Consider the following 13,689-nt stretch of genomic DNA (forward strand, 5'->3'; position numbering starts at 1 on the left):
CCCTCTAGATCTCACCTTCTAACATGCAGCCCCACAACTGGTCGATTATGTACAATACCGGCATGTTATTGGTCAAACTTCTCTGGATGTTTTAGGCAATATTAAAATCCTGACCGGGACGTGTCCCGTATGAACGGCACATGTGGCCACCCTAGTTAAAGGTTGTTTAATACTGGAGCCAGGTTTAGAACTGAGACCTAAACTCCAGCCAGAACGGAACTGGCGATGATGAAAATGCTTTTTAGGAAGCTTTTTTTTAGTCAACAACAATCAAGAGTCAGTTGTTGTTTACTTCTGTGTTTGTAAAAATGTTTGTGAGTTCACAATTTCCGTTTTTTGTAAAAATGCTTGTGAGTTCACAGAATTGAAGCCAATAATAAATGATTTATACTCCATATTTGATTCATTAGACTGAATAATTGTTATTTTACAGTGACACATAAAAAAATGAAGGGAAAAATACATTTCACAACATTATACAAACCTGATTCCCAAAAAGTTGGGACACTGTACAAATTGTGACTAAAAACAGAATGCAATGATGTGGAAGTTTCAAATTTCAATATTTCATTCATAATACAACAGATAACATAGACATATCAAATGTCTCAAATGTCTGATTTTAAATTTCATCGCATCAACTTAAAAAAATGTGGACAAGGCCATGTTTACCACTGTATGGCATCCCTACTTCTTTTTATAACAGTCTGCAAATGTCTGGGGACTGAGGAGACAAGTTACTTAAGTTTAGTAATAGGAATGTTGTCTCATTTTTGTCTAATACAGGCTTCTAGTTGCTCAACTGTCTTAGGTCTTCTTTGTTGCATCTTCCTCTTTATGATGTGCCAAATGTTTTCTATGGGTGAAAGATCTGGACTGCAGGTTGGCCATTTCATTACCCGGATCCTTCTTCTGCACAGCCATGATGTTGTAATTGATCCAGTATGTGATCTGGCATTGTCATGTTGAAAAATGCAAGATCTTCCCGGAAAAAGACGATGGATGGGAGCATATGTTGTTCTAGAACTTGGATATTCCTTTCAGCATTGATGGTGCCTTTCCAGATGTGTAAGTTGCCCATGCCACATGCACTCATGCAACCCCATACCATCAGAGATGCAGGCTTCTGAACACAGCGCTGATAACAACTTGGGTTGTCCTTGTCCTCTTTAGTTCGGATGACATGGTGTCCCAGTTTTCCAAAAAGAACTTCCAATTTTGATTCATCTGACCACAGAACAGTTTTCCACTTTGCCACAGTCCATTTTAGATGAGCCTTGGCCCAGAGAAAATGCCTGCGCTTCTGGATCATGTTTAGATATGGCTTCTTTTCTGACCTATAGAGTTTAGCCAGTAATGCCGAATAGCACGCTGGATTGTTTTCACCGATAATGTTTTCTGGAAGTATTCCTGAGCCCATGTTGTGATTTCCATTACAGTAGCATTCCTGTATGTGATGCAGTGCCGCCTAAAGGCCTGAAGATCACGGGCATCCAGTGTGATTTTCCGGCCTTGACCCTTACGAGAGAGGCTCTTTTTATACCCAATCGTATTGCCAATTGACCTAATAAGTTGAAAATTGGTCCTCCAGCTGTTCCTTATATGTACATTTAGCTTTTCTGGCCTCTTATTGCTACCTGTCCCAAATTTTTTGGAATGTGTAGCTCTCATGAAATCCAAAATGAGCCAATATTTGGCATGACACTTCAAAATGTCTCAACTTCAACATTTGATATGTTACCTATATTCTATTGTGAATAAAATCTAAGTTTATGAGATTTGTAAATTATTCCATTCCTTTTTTACTCACAATTTGTACAGTGTCCCAACTTTTTTGGTATCAGGTTTGTATTTAAAAATATATTACATATAATGTTTTTGACTACATTATCAAAAATGATTATCATTATGAAAAATCTGTAACACTTTACATTAAGGTTCCCTTTGCCATTTTCATGCAGTCTGGTTATAATAGCCTATTTTTATAAATGTATTTATTAAGCACTTATAACATGTGAGTTAAAAATGGCTCACTATTTGGCAGGTATCGCATAGCTCATGCATTCATAACTGCTTATCAATGTTCGGCTACATCTGTTTTTATCACAGTTTCTGAGGCATTTTTGAGGATTCATGGACTCATTTTGGTGCAGCAGCGCACCAGTTTATTTTGACTTGCAGTGGAACGGTTGTTCTAAAATCACATGACACGTGAAATGATTAATATAATTAATCTAGAATCTAACCAGCCCCATTATTGCTTCAACTTTCTGAGCGATTCAATTATTTGCTGAGCACTTTCAACAAATACGTACTGATGTTTTGACCATTAACATCTTTATTTCTTGCATATTTCAGCTGAATAAATCGGTCTCAATGGGTTTCATACGTTGAACTCATCTTGTAGGGTTAATGATATTATCTCTGGATCACATAATATTTGACTTCATGTTGTGTGCGTTTTGGTTTGAGTTTCTGTCCATTATTAACCTCATATTCTTCATTTTACGCTCAGACTGGCCATGATTGTTTCTTGATGAGTGAAATCAATGAGCTGTTTGGTGTATAAATCACAAAACACAAGCTAAAGGGCTAATTATTCATAGGCTGTTAAGAATTTAATCTGTTAAGCTGGAGTCGTCGTGACAGGTTTTTAAGAATCATAAATGACATGCTGTTAATCCTATTTTAGATACATATTTTAATTGAATATGGTAAAAGGCGGGAGGAGTGTCCATGTGGTCTCCCATTGTTTTGTCAGGGTTCAGTGTCTGTGATGTGCTTTTTATAGCAGCGTGTTATAGATTTAGCCTCTGTAGCCTCAGGCCGCAGCCACTGGCTGACAGAGCGCTGTGATTGGTCAAGGCCTTCCTGCCCAGCCAGCTATTTGCCCTCTCGGGGTCGAGACAATTAAAACATAAAGACAGTCTTCATCACTCTCTGGACCAGAGCTCTTTCACCACATCCACCCATCCATTCCTGATTCAGCTCCAAACATTCCTGCTCTTAACCCCTCCATCATTCATCACCCTGCACTATTGTCTCTTTCTTTTTCTTCCAATGGCGGTCCGCAGCTCCCTGGAAACTGTTACATCACCACACAGCAACAGATGAGGCCAAAATGACTTACGCTGATGTGGGATTTACCACATTGATTCTGCTCATATGCACACACAAACACATGCACTGCTCAAACACATGCATACACATGTACATGCAATATAAACACTCTTAATTACACATGCATGCACCGCTTTGTGTCCAGGCAAATGTTCCCGCAAAACACACACACATGCACAGAGGTGATGGTATGAAAACAACTTCAGGCCACTTCTACTTTAGGTTCATATTTCTGAGTCTTTCACTAAATGTAGCCACATATTTGATAATGAGTTTCTGCAGCAGTAGCTCTGTGGATGAATTAGTTTGAAAGGTTGTGTATATTTCTTGTATATATCTGTACTGTCCTTGTGCATCCCAGATCTAAACTTGCACAAAAGCATCAATCATGACGCCCTTTACAGCCTGAATAAAACAATATGTTCAGCATAAACCAACATCTAATCAAGCGATCTGTCACACTAAACTAGATTCAAAGTTCTGGGAGTTCAGTCTAAAATACAGGATATTCCAGTAAGGAAGATGAAAACCCTACTAAAGCAGAATGTGGAAGATTAATAAAACTGGAGGTGACTCAATATATTGTGCAGAAAGAGACTGTTGTAAGAGAAACGGCTATTTTTTAATCAGTTTATAAAATAATTGACCTAACACACCCTGAGGAAAAAAGCCAGAGGAACAAACTCTACGAGGAGGAATCTTGCAGGAAAAAGTGCTTTGCACAGAAAATCCTTCACTAAACGCTCTCTTTTTACTTGAGATAAATCCAGAGAATGCCGTTTTGTGTGTCTTGACCATCCCAATATATATGAATTTTTTAAGGGTTTTTAAAGGTCCCTTTGGACCTTTGGCAAATGATTTTCTGCAAATTATTGACTCTTTTAATCTCACATTTTCTGTGACATGTTCTACTTATGAAAAAGATCATACTCTTAATCAGGTTATTTCATTAGGTCTCCCTCACAGTAATATAAAAAATTATGAATTCTGTTCATAAACCAATATTGTTTAGGACTATACTCAACATTTCAATGTTAAATGTAAATTCATGTGGTTGTTGCATGTGGTTTGTTAGTTCTATTTCATTTTGAAGATGCTTTTATCAGGGCTGTTTTCACTTGTGTCCTCTTTCTCAGAGTTGGCTGAAGAGCAGCTTTCTCATTTTTATATTTGGAATGCCAAAGTTTTAGACTCTGTAGCTCCATTTAAGATTAAGGAATGCAGCCTTGGTTTAAAAAGGATACTCATGCATCCAGAGAGGAATAGAGAAAAACGTCTCAGGTTACAAATGTAACCTTGGTTCCCTGAGAACAGGGAACGAGACAATACGTCAACGACGCTATGGGGAACGCCTCAGGTGTGACAGGTGTCTGAAATCAAATATCAACTCACAGCAATCATGCTGACCGGCGACAGCCGTGAATCATCAGCTTGAATGATGAGCGTGCGACCTGGATATAAAAAGGGCGCCTTGAAACCATGACAATATCCTTTCGTCTGAAGGGACTGTTTGGCAGGCAGACCCTGAGGCATGGCTGGGAGACGTATTGTCTCGTTCCCTGTTCTCAGGGAACCAAGGTTACATTTGTAACCTGAGACGTACCCTTTCGAAGGGAACTTCAACAATACGTCAACGACGCTATGGGGAACGAAATACCCACACCGCCATGCTAAAGGGAGTGCATGCCCAATGGCAGTGACAACTGTCAGAACCAGCAATTCAATGAACGCTAGAACCACTCACCCTCAGGTCACACAGGGCTGTCAGTGACAGCACTCCCTACGGTCATAGCCCAAGCTATATGATACCACAGAAAACCTCCATAAACATAGTTTAGTGAAAGGTCTACCTGGGCCTGCTCAAGGGCCTAGGACCACAACTTCAACTTCTTAGAAGGGGTCCCTTCTAGGGAATGTGGCTAGGGAACCCGAGGGAACCCCAGCCAGTCACTATTCAGGGGAATGCCACCTGAAATGCCACCAGGCAGGCCTGACCTGGTGTCACTACATAAGACACTACAGACTGGCCACTTCCTGTCTGTCCGAAGACAGAGCCTCTGGACACTTGCCTTTAGGAAGGCATCCAGCCCGAGGAACTGCGGAGCAGGCAGTGAACCACTCGGCCCGGATCTCAGAGACGGGATATCCTGGAGAGTATGACTCAGCATAGTGCTTTACAACCCTTGCCAGCGAGGGGAGTTTCTCTACTCGATCCACGGATCTACCCAGTGTTTCAAAAAACACTGAGGAGGCCTGTGAGGGCCTAAGGACTGATCTAACTGGGAGGCCTCATGAGAGGCCTACGACCGACTGACCAGACTCAGGAGACCACATACTCACATTGACCCTCAGTGAGGGGAGCATAAGATCTACCTGGTAGGCAACCAGGCTGTAGCAGGATAAAAAGGTTCCAGGAGGGAACCCGTAGCAGAGAATAAAAACTTGAGCCGAGCCAGGGCGCAAACTCACCTCCGGTAGCTGCCTGATAAGGACTGCTAAACTGAAAGTAAGTGGCCACTAGCTTACGAAACCCAGCATCACCGTGAAACTACTCCCAGGGAGACCTGGAGAAGCCTACTACCTGACAACCACAGTATGTGGGAGCTCACAGTATGTGGGAGCTCACCTTCAGAGAGGCCTGGTGAAGCCTGCTATCTGATAACCACAATATGTGGGAGTTCACCTACAGAGAGGCCTAGAGAGGCCTACTACCTGTTACCAGATAACCACCTTAAGTGGAAACTGAAAGTCATTTGGAACTCAACTCCAGGGAGGCCTGGTGAGGCCTACTACGTGACAACCACAGTATGTGGGAGCTCAACTTCAGGGAGGCCTAGTGAGGCCTACTACCTGATAAACACAGTGCAGGAAAGCTTACTTTCAGGGAGGCCTGGAGAGGCCTACTACCTGAAAACCATAGCTGATAGTGAGCCAGACTGGCAGTGCAGTTGACTGTCTTTGGGGCTTTGCCTTCAGGGAGGCCTTATGAGGCCTACTACCTTACAGTTCAAAGAAGCGGGAATTCAACTCCAGGGAGGCCTGTGGGGCCTGCCACCTAGTAACCACAGTATGTGGGATTAAACCCTCAGGGAGGCCTAGTAAAGCCTACTACCTGACCACCACAAAATGTGGGAGCCCACCTTCAGGGAGGCCTGAAGAGGCCTACTACCTGAAACAGTCTAATCAGCTGGATGTAACTGCTGCTGGGGACTCGCCTAACAGGGAGGCCTGGTCGAGCCTGCTAGCTGATAGCGAGTCTATTCTGCTACTTTACCGAACACTGCTGGAACCATACTATTAAAAACTTTTCCTATAGTTTTGTCCAAGTGTATGTTCCACAATGTTGCGACCCACCTCAGAGGAGGCCTGTTAAGGCCTACTAATCAGCAGTGAGCCTTCTGCCCGAACTACCAGGGCCAACCACCGAAGGTGAGCTGGCCTAGGAGCCCTATTGGGGGCTATTCCGTCAAGGAGGCCTGCTGGGGCCTACTACCCAACTGTGCAGCCTTCGCGGCAGAAATCTGTTGCTACAGCATCCTGGTACCTAATCACATTGCCAGAGGCAGTGTACTCAGCAAATAGCAATAGCAAAGAACTCCCTGCTCAACCGGAGCCATCGTGGTGTGAGGTAGATACATACAGAGCTTAGAATGGACTACTCAAAACTACCCTGAGTTAGCGGGGGAGTAACAACCATATGCCCCTGCAATGTTAGACAGGGAGCAGGCCTGCAAGTGGCTCCAAAGGGTGACAGGGATTTGTCCTGCGCCCAGCCTAGGGGAGCGGGGGGGCTAAATTGCAAGCCAACCCACTTCAACCCATCGGTCGAGCGATTAGCTCAACGGGCTGAGTGGAGCCAGCTCTAGAGGCCCAAAAACATCTCTGTTCGGCAGGGTCTGACAAACTCTCACTTCGCAGAGCGAAAGATGGCCTAACCCTGCCAGACTGATCCTACCTCAGCTACCACCCTGCATTACTCTATCACCCCTGAATGCAGAGAAAGGGGCGGGCCTTGGCCAACAACTCCCATTTAAGGGAGGAGGCTGAAATCAAGGGGAGGAAGCCTAACACATAATGAATGTGGCAGCTATACTTAGCAACACGCCTCCAACATCCCTAGCATAGCCTAGGCCAGCTACAGAGGCGGCCCGGATGAGGGCCGACCTACAAGCATAGATCTACCTGAGGGCTCGGAGGAGCCACAGCCTACTTGATTGAGAGGCCGTGAAAACACTCAACCTACTGAAACCCAACAGAGCTCAGGGGAGCGAGTACTCAGGATACCAATGTCACAAACCGATAGGCAGGACATCTATCTGAAGATCTATCTGAAGCGCCAGCGTCAGTCTAAACCTAAAGCAAAAAAGTTTTTTTTTTTTTTTTTAGGAAGACCAACTACTCTACCCTCTGGGTGGCTAATAGCCCTGAGGCTAAACAGAAATGAGCGGTGGCCCACCACGCATATAAAATGTTATGACAGGAAGGCCATCACATACTCAGCACAGAAGCCAAATCTTCTTTGAGCTTCTTCCTAATTCATTCTAGCCACCAACTGGGGGAGGCTTCAGGGCCCTAAAGTCCATACTTTAATTGCTCCTCTAAGAATGACCCCCTAGGTCTATACAGGGAACAGGGTCTGTAGAGAAATACAATCAGTGTTAGTTATACACACAGAATTTTACAAACCAAAAGTTCACCTGCGGCGTGCGGAGTGAAGACTCGCCAGAGAGTTCTCAATGAATCTGGGGTCCCCCACTTTTACATGCCTAAAAGAGGCGCTCACATCAACCAGTTGCTACAGTGGGCCATCAGAACATAGTTCTCACCATAAGGCCCATCCCCAGGGCTGGTGTAACGTAAACGCCTGGGGAGTCAAGAAGAGGGAGAGGGCTGGTAGAAAAGGCCCTCCAGGGAGATCAAACCCTATTTCCGCTGAGCGTTGCAGCGCTTGTGCTGAATGACCTCCCTTAAGTCCCTCTTTTTGTGGGAGGTCCGTCTCCTCTGTGTCCTACTCCTCCATGGAGGGGGGGCACGAGAGGCGACACTAGACCTCTGGTCCTGCCTACGGTCCTCAGACCAAGACTGACCAGGTCCTCCCGCCTGCCTGGGCTGGGGCCCGGATCTCAGAGGTATGCAGGTCTTAAATGCAGCTGAGCGCGCCTTCGCCTCCCTAAACTTTCCAACCACCGCCTCAACGGAGGTGCCAAAAAGTTTAGCAGGCGAAACTGGTGAATCAAGGAGAAGGGATTTTTCATTCTCCCCGATATCAGCCAAGTTGAGCCACAGATGCCTCTCTGTGGCCACCATCGCCGCCATCGATCGGCCGATCGCGGCAGCAGTCTGTTTGGTGGCCCGGAGGGACAAATCTGTGGTCCGGCGCAACTCAGCGACTGCCTCAGGGGACAGCCCTGCCCCCTGGTCAAGATCCTGCAGCAGGTCAGCTTGGTAGGCTTGGAGCACTGTCATGGTATGAAGGACAGCACCAGCCTGACCTGCCGCCGTGTACGCTCTGCCATTCAAGCGAGCCGTGGCTTTAAGGGGCGTGGATGGCAGAGTCGGAGCTTTTAGTGTCGACACCCGCCCAGAAACGAGATAGTTCGCAAATGTCTCTTCAGTGGGCGGCATCGACACATAACCATACTCACCGATCCCCTCAACATCAGCGTAGTTGCCCCGCTGATGTCGATGAATACGGGCAGAGTACGGTTTCTTCCATGCCCTCTCGATCTCTGAATGGAGATCAGGAAGGAATGGAAGGCTCTGCTGAGCTGGTGGTCTATGTTCAGGGAGAAACCGATCATCCAAACGACCGCGAACGATCTCTCCCTGAGCGCGCCGCCATGGCAACTGAAGTTTGTCAGTGGCGCGCTCCATAACTTCCACCAGTTCTGCGTACACGGGGCAGGATGGCTGACGAGGTTGAGGATCTAAATCATCCTCCTCAGCCATCTCTTGCCCGGCCTGAAGAGCACTCGCTGCAGTATAAGTAGGAGAAAAGTCTCCGTCATCCACCTGCAGCTCACTCTCGTCAGCCGATGACGCGTCCGAGAGGTTAACGCCCCTCTCGAGACTGTCAGCGAGCTCCATCTGGGAGCCCCATGAAGCGCGTCGCCACTCTGCCTCGGCGTCCTCGGCGTCCTCCGCGAGGACCAGACGCTTCCCTCGAGAAGAGAGCCCGACGAGACCGGAGCGTTTTCATAGGAAAACGCTCACAATTTGCACAGGATGCTCCCTCAAGAGCATCCTGTGCGTGCTCTTCACCCAAACAGTACACACACATCTTGTGAGTGTCACCCGGCGACAAATATCTTGGGCACGGGTCAGCACATTTCACAAAACTTTTAGGACTTGCCTTAGATGTGCGTTTCATTTCTTCGCTGTAAGCAGACGTTTAAATCAGACAAAACAGTCCCTGAAGACGAAAAGGATATTGTCATGGTTTCAAGGCGCCCTTTTTATATCCAGGTCGCACGCTCATCATTCAAGCTGATGATTCACGGCTGTCGCCGGTCAGCATGATTGCTGTGAGTTGATATTTGATTTCAGACACCTGTCACACCTGAGGCGTTCCCCATAGCGTCGTTGACGTATTGTCGAAGTTCCCTTCGAAAGGGAACTGAAAGAAAGTGGAAGAAAGATAAGCTCCATGTAGAGACTGCATGGTGAGTTACCAAGACTCTGTTAAGGTTGCTGGAGAAAAATATTTTTCTAACCCGATAGCTGTCACGGTTATGTTTTGTTCATGAACTTTGAGTTTGTTTTCACTTGAGTTCCTTGACCTACTTTTTTCCTCTTGTTTTGATTAGTTTATTATGTTCACCTGTGTTCTGTTAATCTAGTCATTAGTCCCTTGTTTGAGTTGGGATAAGTACTCCCCATTCTGTTTCTTATGTTGTCCAGTATTGTTTATGTATACACGTCATTGGTTTGCCTTCCTCCTGGATTCCCTGTCGGTTTTTCTGTGGTTTACTATTAAAGACTTTATGTTATTCATCTCCTGCACTCTCGGAAAAAAAGGTACAATTTTGTACCAAAGAAGGTACAAACCCTTGTCACTGGGGCGGTACCTTTTACTGGTACAAAATTGTACCTTAATGTGAAGTAACATATTTGTACCATTATAGTTTGTACCTTTAAGGACATGATTTGTACCATGGAAAACCAAAATGTACCTTTTTTTTTTTTTTTACTTACTGGTACAATATTGTACCTTTATCTAAGGTACAAATTTGATCCTTTAAGGTACCACCCCAGTGACAAGCCCTTTTGTACCTTAACCTTGTCAAATATGTTCCTTCAAGAACTATTAAAGGCCATTTTTCTATTGAATAAAATCAATTTAATATGAGAAACAATACACATAAATACATTGTATTTGAATACTTTGTTACAGGTTATTTTGTAAAATAAATCTCTGCAGTTTACAATGAAGATTTCAAACATTTTTAACAGGACATTTCTCCATTTGCTACAAAATATTTCACTAAAATGTCACAATATGTCAATTTCATTTTCCCATCTACAAAAAAAATAACAAGCTATTCACAATACACATAAATACATGCTTGAATACTTTGTTACAGGTTCAAATATTTCTTGTTTTGTAAATACATCTGTACACTTTACAATGAAGATTTAAAACATTTTTAACAGAACATAAAAACATTTCTCCATTTATAATATAAAATATTTCACTAAAATGTCAATGTCAATTTCATTTTCCAATCTACAATAAAAATTCACAAGCTATTCACAATACAACTTAGACTTTTAAATTTTTAACTTCCACACAATAGCCTTGAATTTACATAACATTAACAGGTTTAAAGGAGTAATTAAATTATGTATAGCATTATAAACATTTTAATGAGATGTAAACCTAATGTTTTGTAGGTGAGTGACTATGCATATCTGGCTCTTACATACCAATGGTTATCAACCACATAAAGGTCAAGTGCCTGGTGGTCCAGTTCCTCTGCTGGCATCACACAAAACCAATCCTTATCATTTGAAACACGAAATGCATGGAAATGAGAGTCAAACGATTGTGGGAGCAACAGTTTCCCACAATGTATCTACACTGAAAACGTACTTAACCTGAAAGAATAAAGGAACTTCCTCTGTATGCACAACATCAATAACAAACACATCTTTGGTGCTGTACTTTACATTATTTACACGTTGAAGTGTTTTACCTGCAAAATTTATGGCTTGACAACTTTTGTGACTTTTAAGTGTATTTTGAAGCTCTCTGGGTAAAGATGTAAATGGAGTGCGTATGCTTGTTCCAATCACTTTTTCATAATCACTCAACATGCTTTCTGATGAAAACTCCCAACAATGTTTGAATTGGTGTCTTTTGCTTAAGGAAGCAGCAATATTCATGAATGTCTGTGAGGAACAATTTGGACATGCATAGGGTCGTGGCATCCTCTCAGTCTAAGATAAAATAATCCTGACAACAGCAGTTGGCAATGGTTTGTCACCAGGTGCAGTTAGCTTCAACACATGCCTTTGGAGAAAGAGTAGTGTGTTCCTGTTGTATGAGGGACGAAAGGTTGAATACAAAATACGTGCAAAAAGCAGAGAGATCACCGTCCTCCACCCCAACTGCTCAGCAAAGATCCCTTCATTTTCACAGTGCTGAAAATTCTCTTCTCGCTGAAGACCTGTTTCCAGTTAGACGTTCCCAAAATCTGTACAGTGGGATATGGTGTGGCTGGTTCTTCCTAAACAGAATGGAAAAAACAATATTACAAACATCAAAAGTAAATCTGGATTAAATTCATGTTCCCAATGACTAGTTACAACTGTCTATCTACACTTAAGCCAGAATAGTTTTTATTTCATCTTACTTTCAGGGATGCACCGAATAAATTCAGGGCCAAAACTTCTAGATGCACTTGGCCGAAAATTACTTTTTAAAAAAATAATTATTAATTTCTTATTTAAAAAATGTGAACGTTTTACTCTTGAATTAGTGATTTAACATCCCGCCCCCCAGGCAGCTTATAGCCTGTATAAAGACGTACAATATTCAAATTGTATTTTCAATACAAGCTGTCTAAACGGAAAACATGCATACCACAAAGACTCTCTGCAACAGCTTCTCTTCTGGCATCCATGTAATGTGCTTCTATAACGGATTTCCCCTTAGCCAAACTCAAAACATTGGACACAATTTTGCTGAAGGAATCCTGGAAACACCGGCTTAAATTTACGGCATGCATTCGACCCATTTCCTGGAATAACAAATACAAATACGAAAAAAAAAAAAAATAATAATTAATGTTATTTCTTTTCTCACCATAGTATAAAGCAACAGTTCACACACCATGCTCTAATGGGAACTTTAAACTATTTTTCAGCACTGAACTAGTGAATATTGCCATAATAGAATTTTAACAAAAAAAAATTAAACTGTAGCAAGAACCAACTGGTGCTGAAACAGCAGGTTTCATGACCTTTTAAGCATGTCTATAAATTGTATATTACATTAATGTCTAAAAAATAAATATTAAACAGTTGACTTACATATCCATTTCCCTCTGCATCTCTCAGGTAAGGGTATTTGGAGATAAGAGCCTTGACTGCACAAACATAGTCACTGTTTGAAGGATATCTATCAGAAGATTAAAAAAAGTGTGCAAATTTACTACAAATGTTTACCAGGGTTTGGAATTTAAAAAACAAAATAGTGTTTATTAAACTTACAGTGTGTGCTGAGCCATAGTCTCGTGCAGCACTCGTACAATTTTATGCCGGTAAGTGCTGATCTTATGACATGATTCTTTGTTATCCAATTTTAACTGAACATCCTTTGGGAATTTGGTAGTGAGAAGACGAGGAATGGGGCTGAAATTCTTTGCTCTTGGCTGTTTAGACAGAGGAATGACACAGAATAGAGATGAAACAGTATGAAATGTTCATATCACGATTATAGTGACCAAAATGATCTCTGAATTTTAACAGCATTAGCTACGTTTACATGGACACAATCAGAATGAAATCAATACAATTGATGAATCCGAAAAAGGTGTTTAAATGAATGATAAATAAAGTAATCGGGTTGATGTGCGCGTTTATGTGGATTTGATGTTTTGACGTGCACACTGCACAAATATACAGAGTTTCCGGCTGTTCGTGCATAAATATTCTCCTCTATTGGTTATTTATTTGTTTTAAACAGCAGACATAATATTAATTTGTCTCTGGTCATAATTTAGAGCAGATTAACCGTTTTGCCGTGCTGCTTATTGATCACGCAGGAAAAATGCCCCTCACCACGGCCAAAACCAGACATCTTTGGATAAGAATCCAAAACAAGGACTGGTGGGACGTTGTCCTGCTTCACTTCACAGAGACGCGAGTGAAATTAGGATTTTTGAATGCTGGGAAACTTATTAATATGACACTTTATTCAACAGGAAGAACAGCTCGTTCCACGCGTCATACGTCATTACGCTATTTAACGTCATTGCACAGTCCTTTCAGTTTCGGTTTTCAATCCGGTTCTCTCGATCGGATTACAAAAGGGATAAACCGCCCATTTCATTCCGATCTAAATTT

General features: G+C 42.8%; 1 long non-coding RNA gene and 1 pseudogene across 1 annotated transcript; both read right to left on the minus strand.

Annotated features, from left to right (window-relative positions):
* Positions 1 to 13,689, minus strand: part of LOC113047749 (thyrotropin-releasing hormone-degrading ectoenzyme-like) — a 147,103-nt pseudogene that overhangs the window by 104,970 nt on the left and 28,444 nt on the right.
* Positions 11,808 to 12,993, minus strand: LOC113048226 (uncharacterized). Its single transcript, XR_003276422.1, has 3 exons — positions 12,835 to 12,993; positions 12,655 to 12,742; positions 11,808 to 11,849 (listed from the first exon to the last, which is right to left on the minus strand). It is a non-coding gene; the product is annotated as an uncharacterized LOC113048226 (long non-coding RNA).

Source organism: Carassius auratus, chromosome 29, assembly GCF_003368295.1.
Source record: "Carassius auratus strain Wakin chromosome 29, ASM336829v1, whole genome shotgun sequence".
Classification (NCBI taxonomy): Eukaryota; Metazoa; Chordata; class Actinopteri; order Cypriniformes; family Cyprinidae; genus Carassius; species Carassius auratus.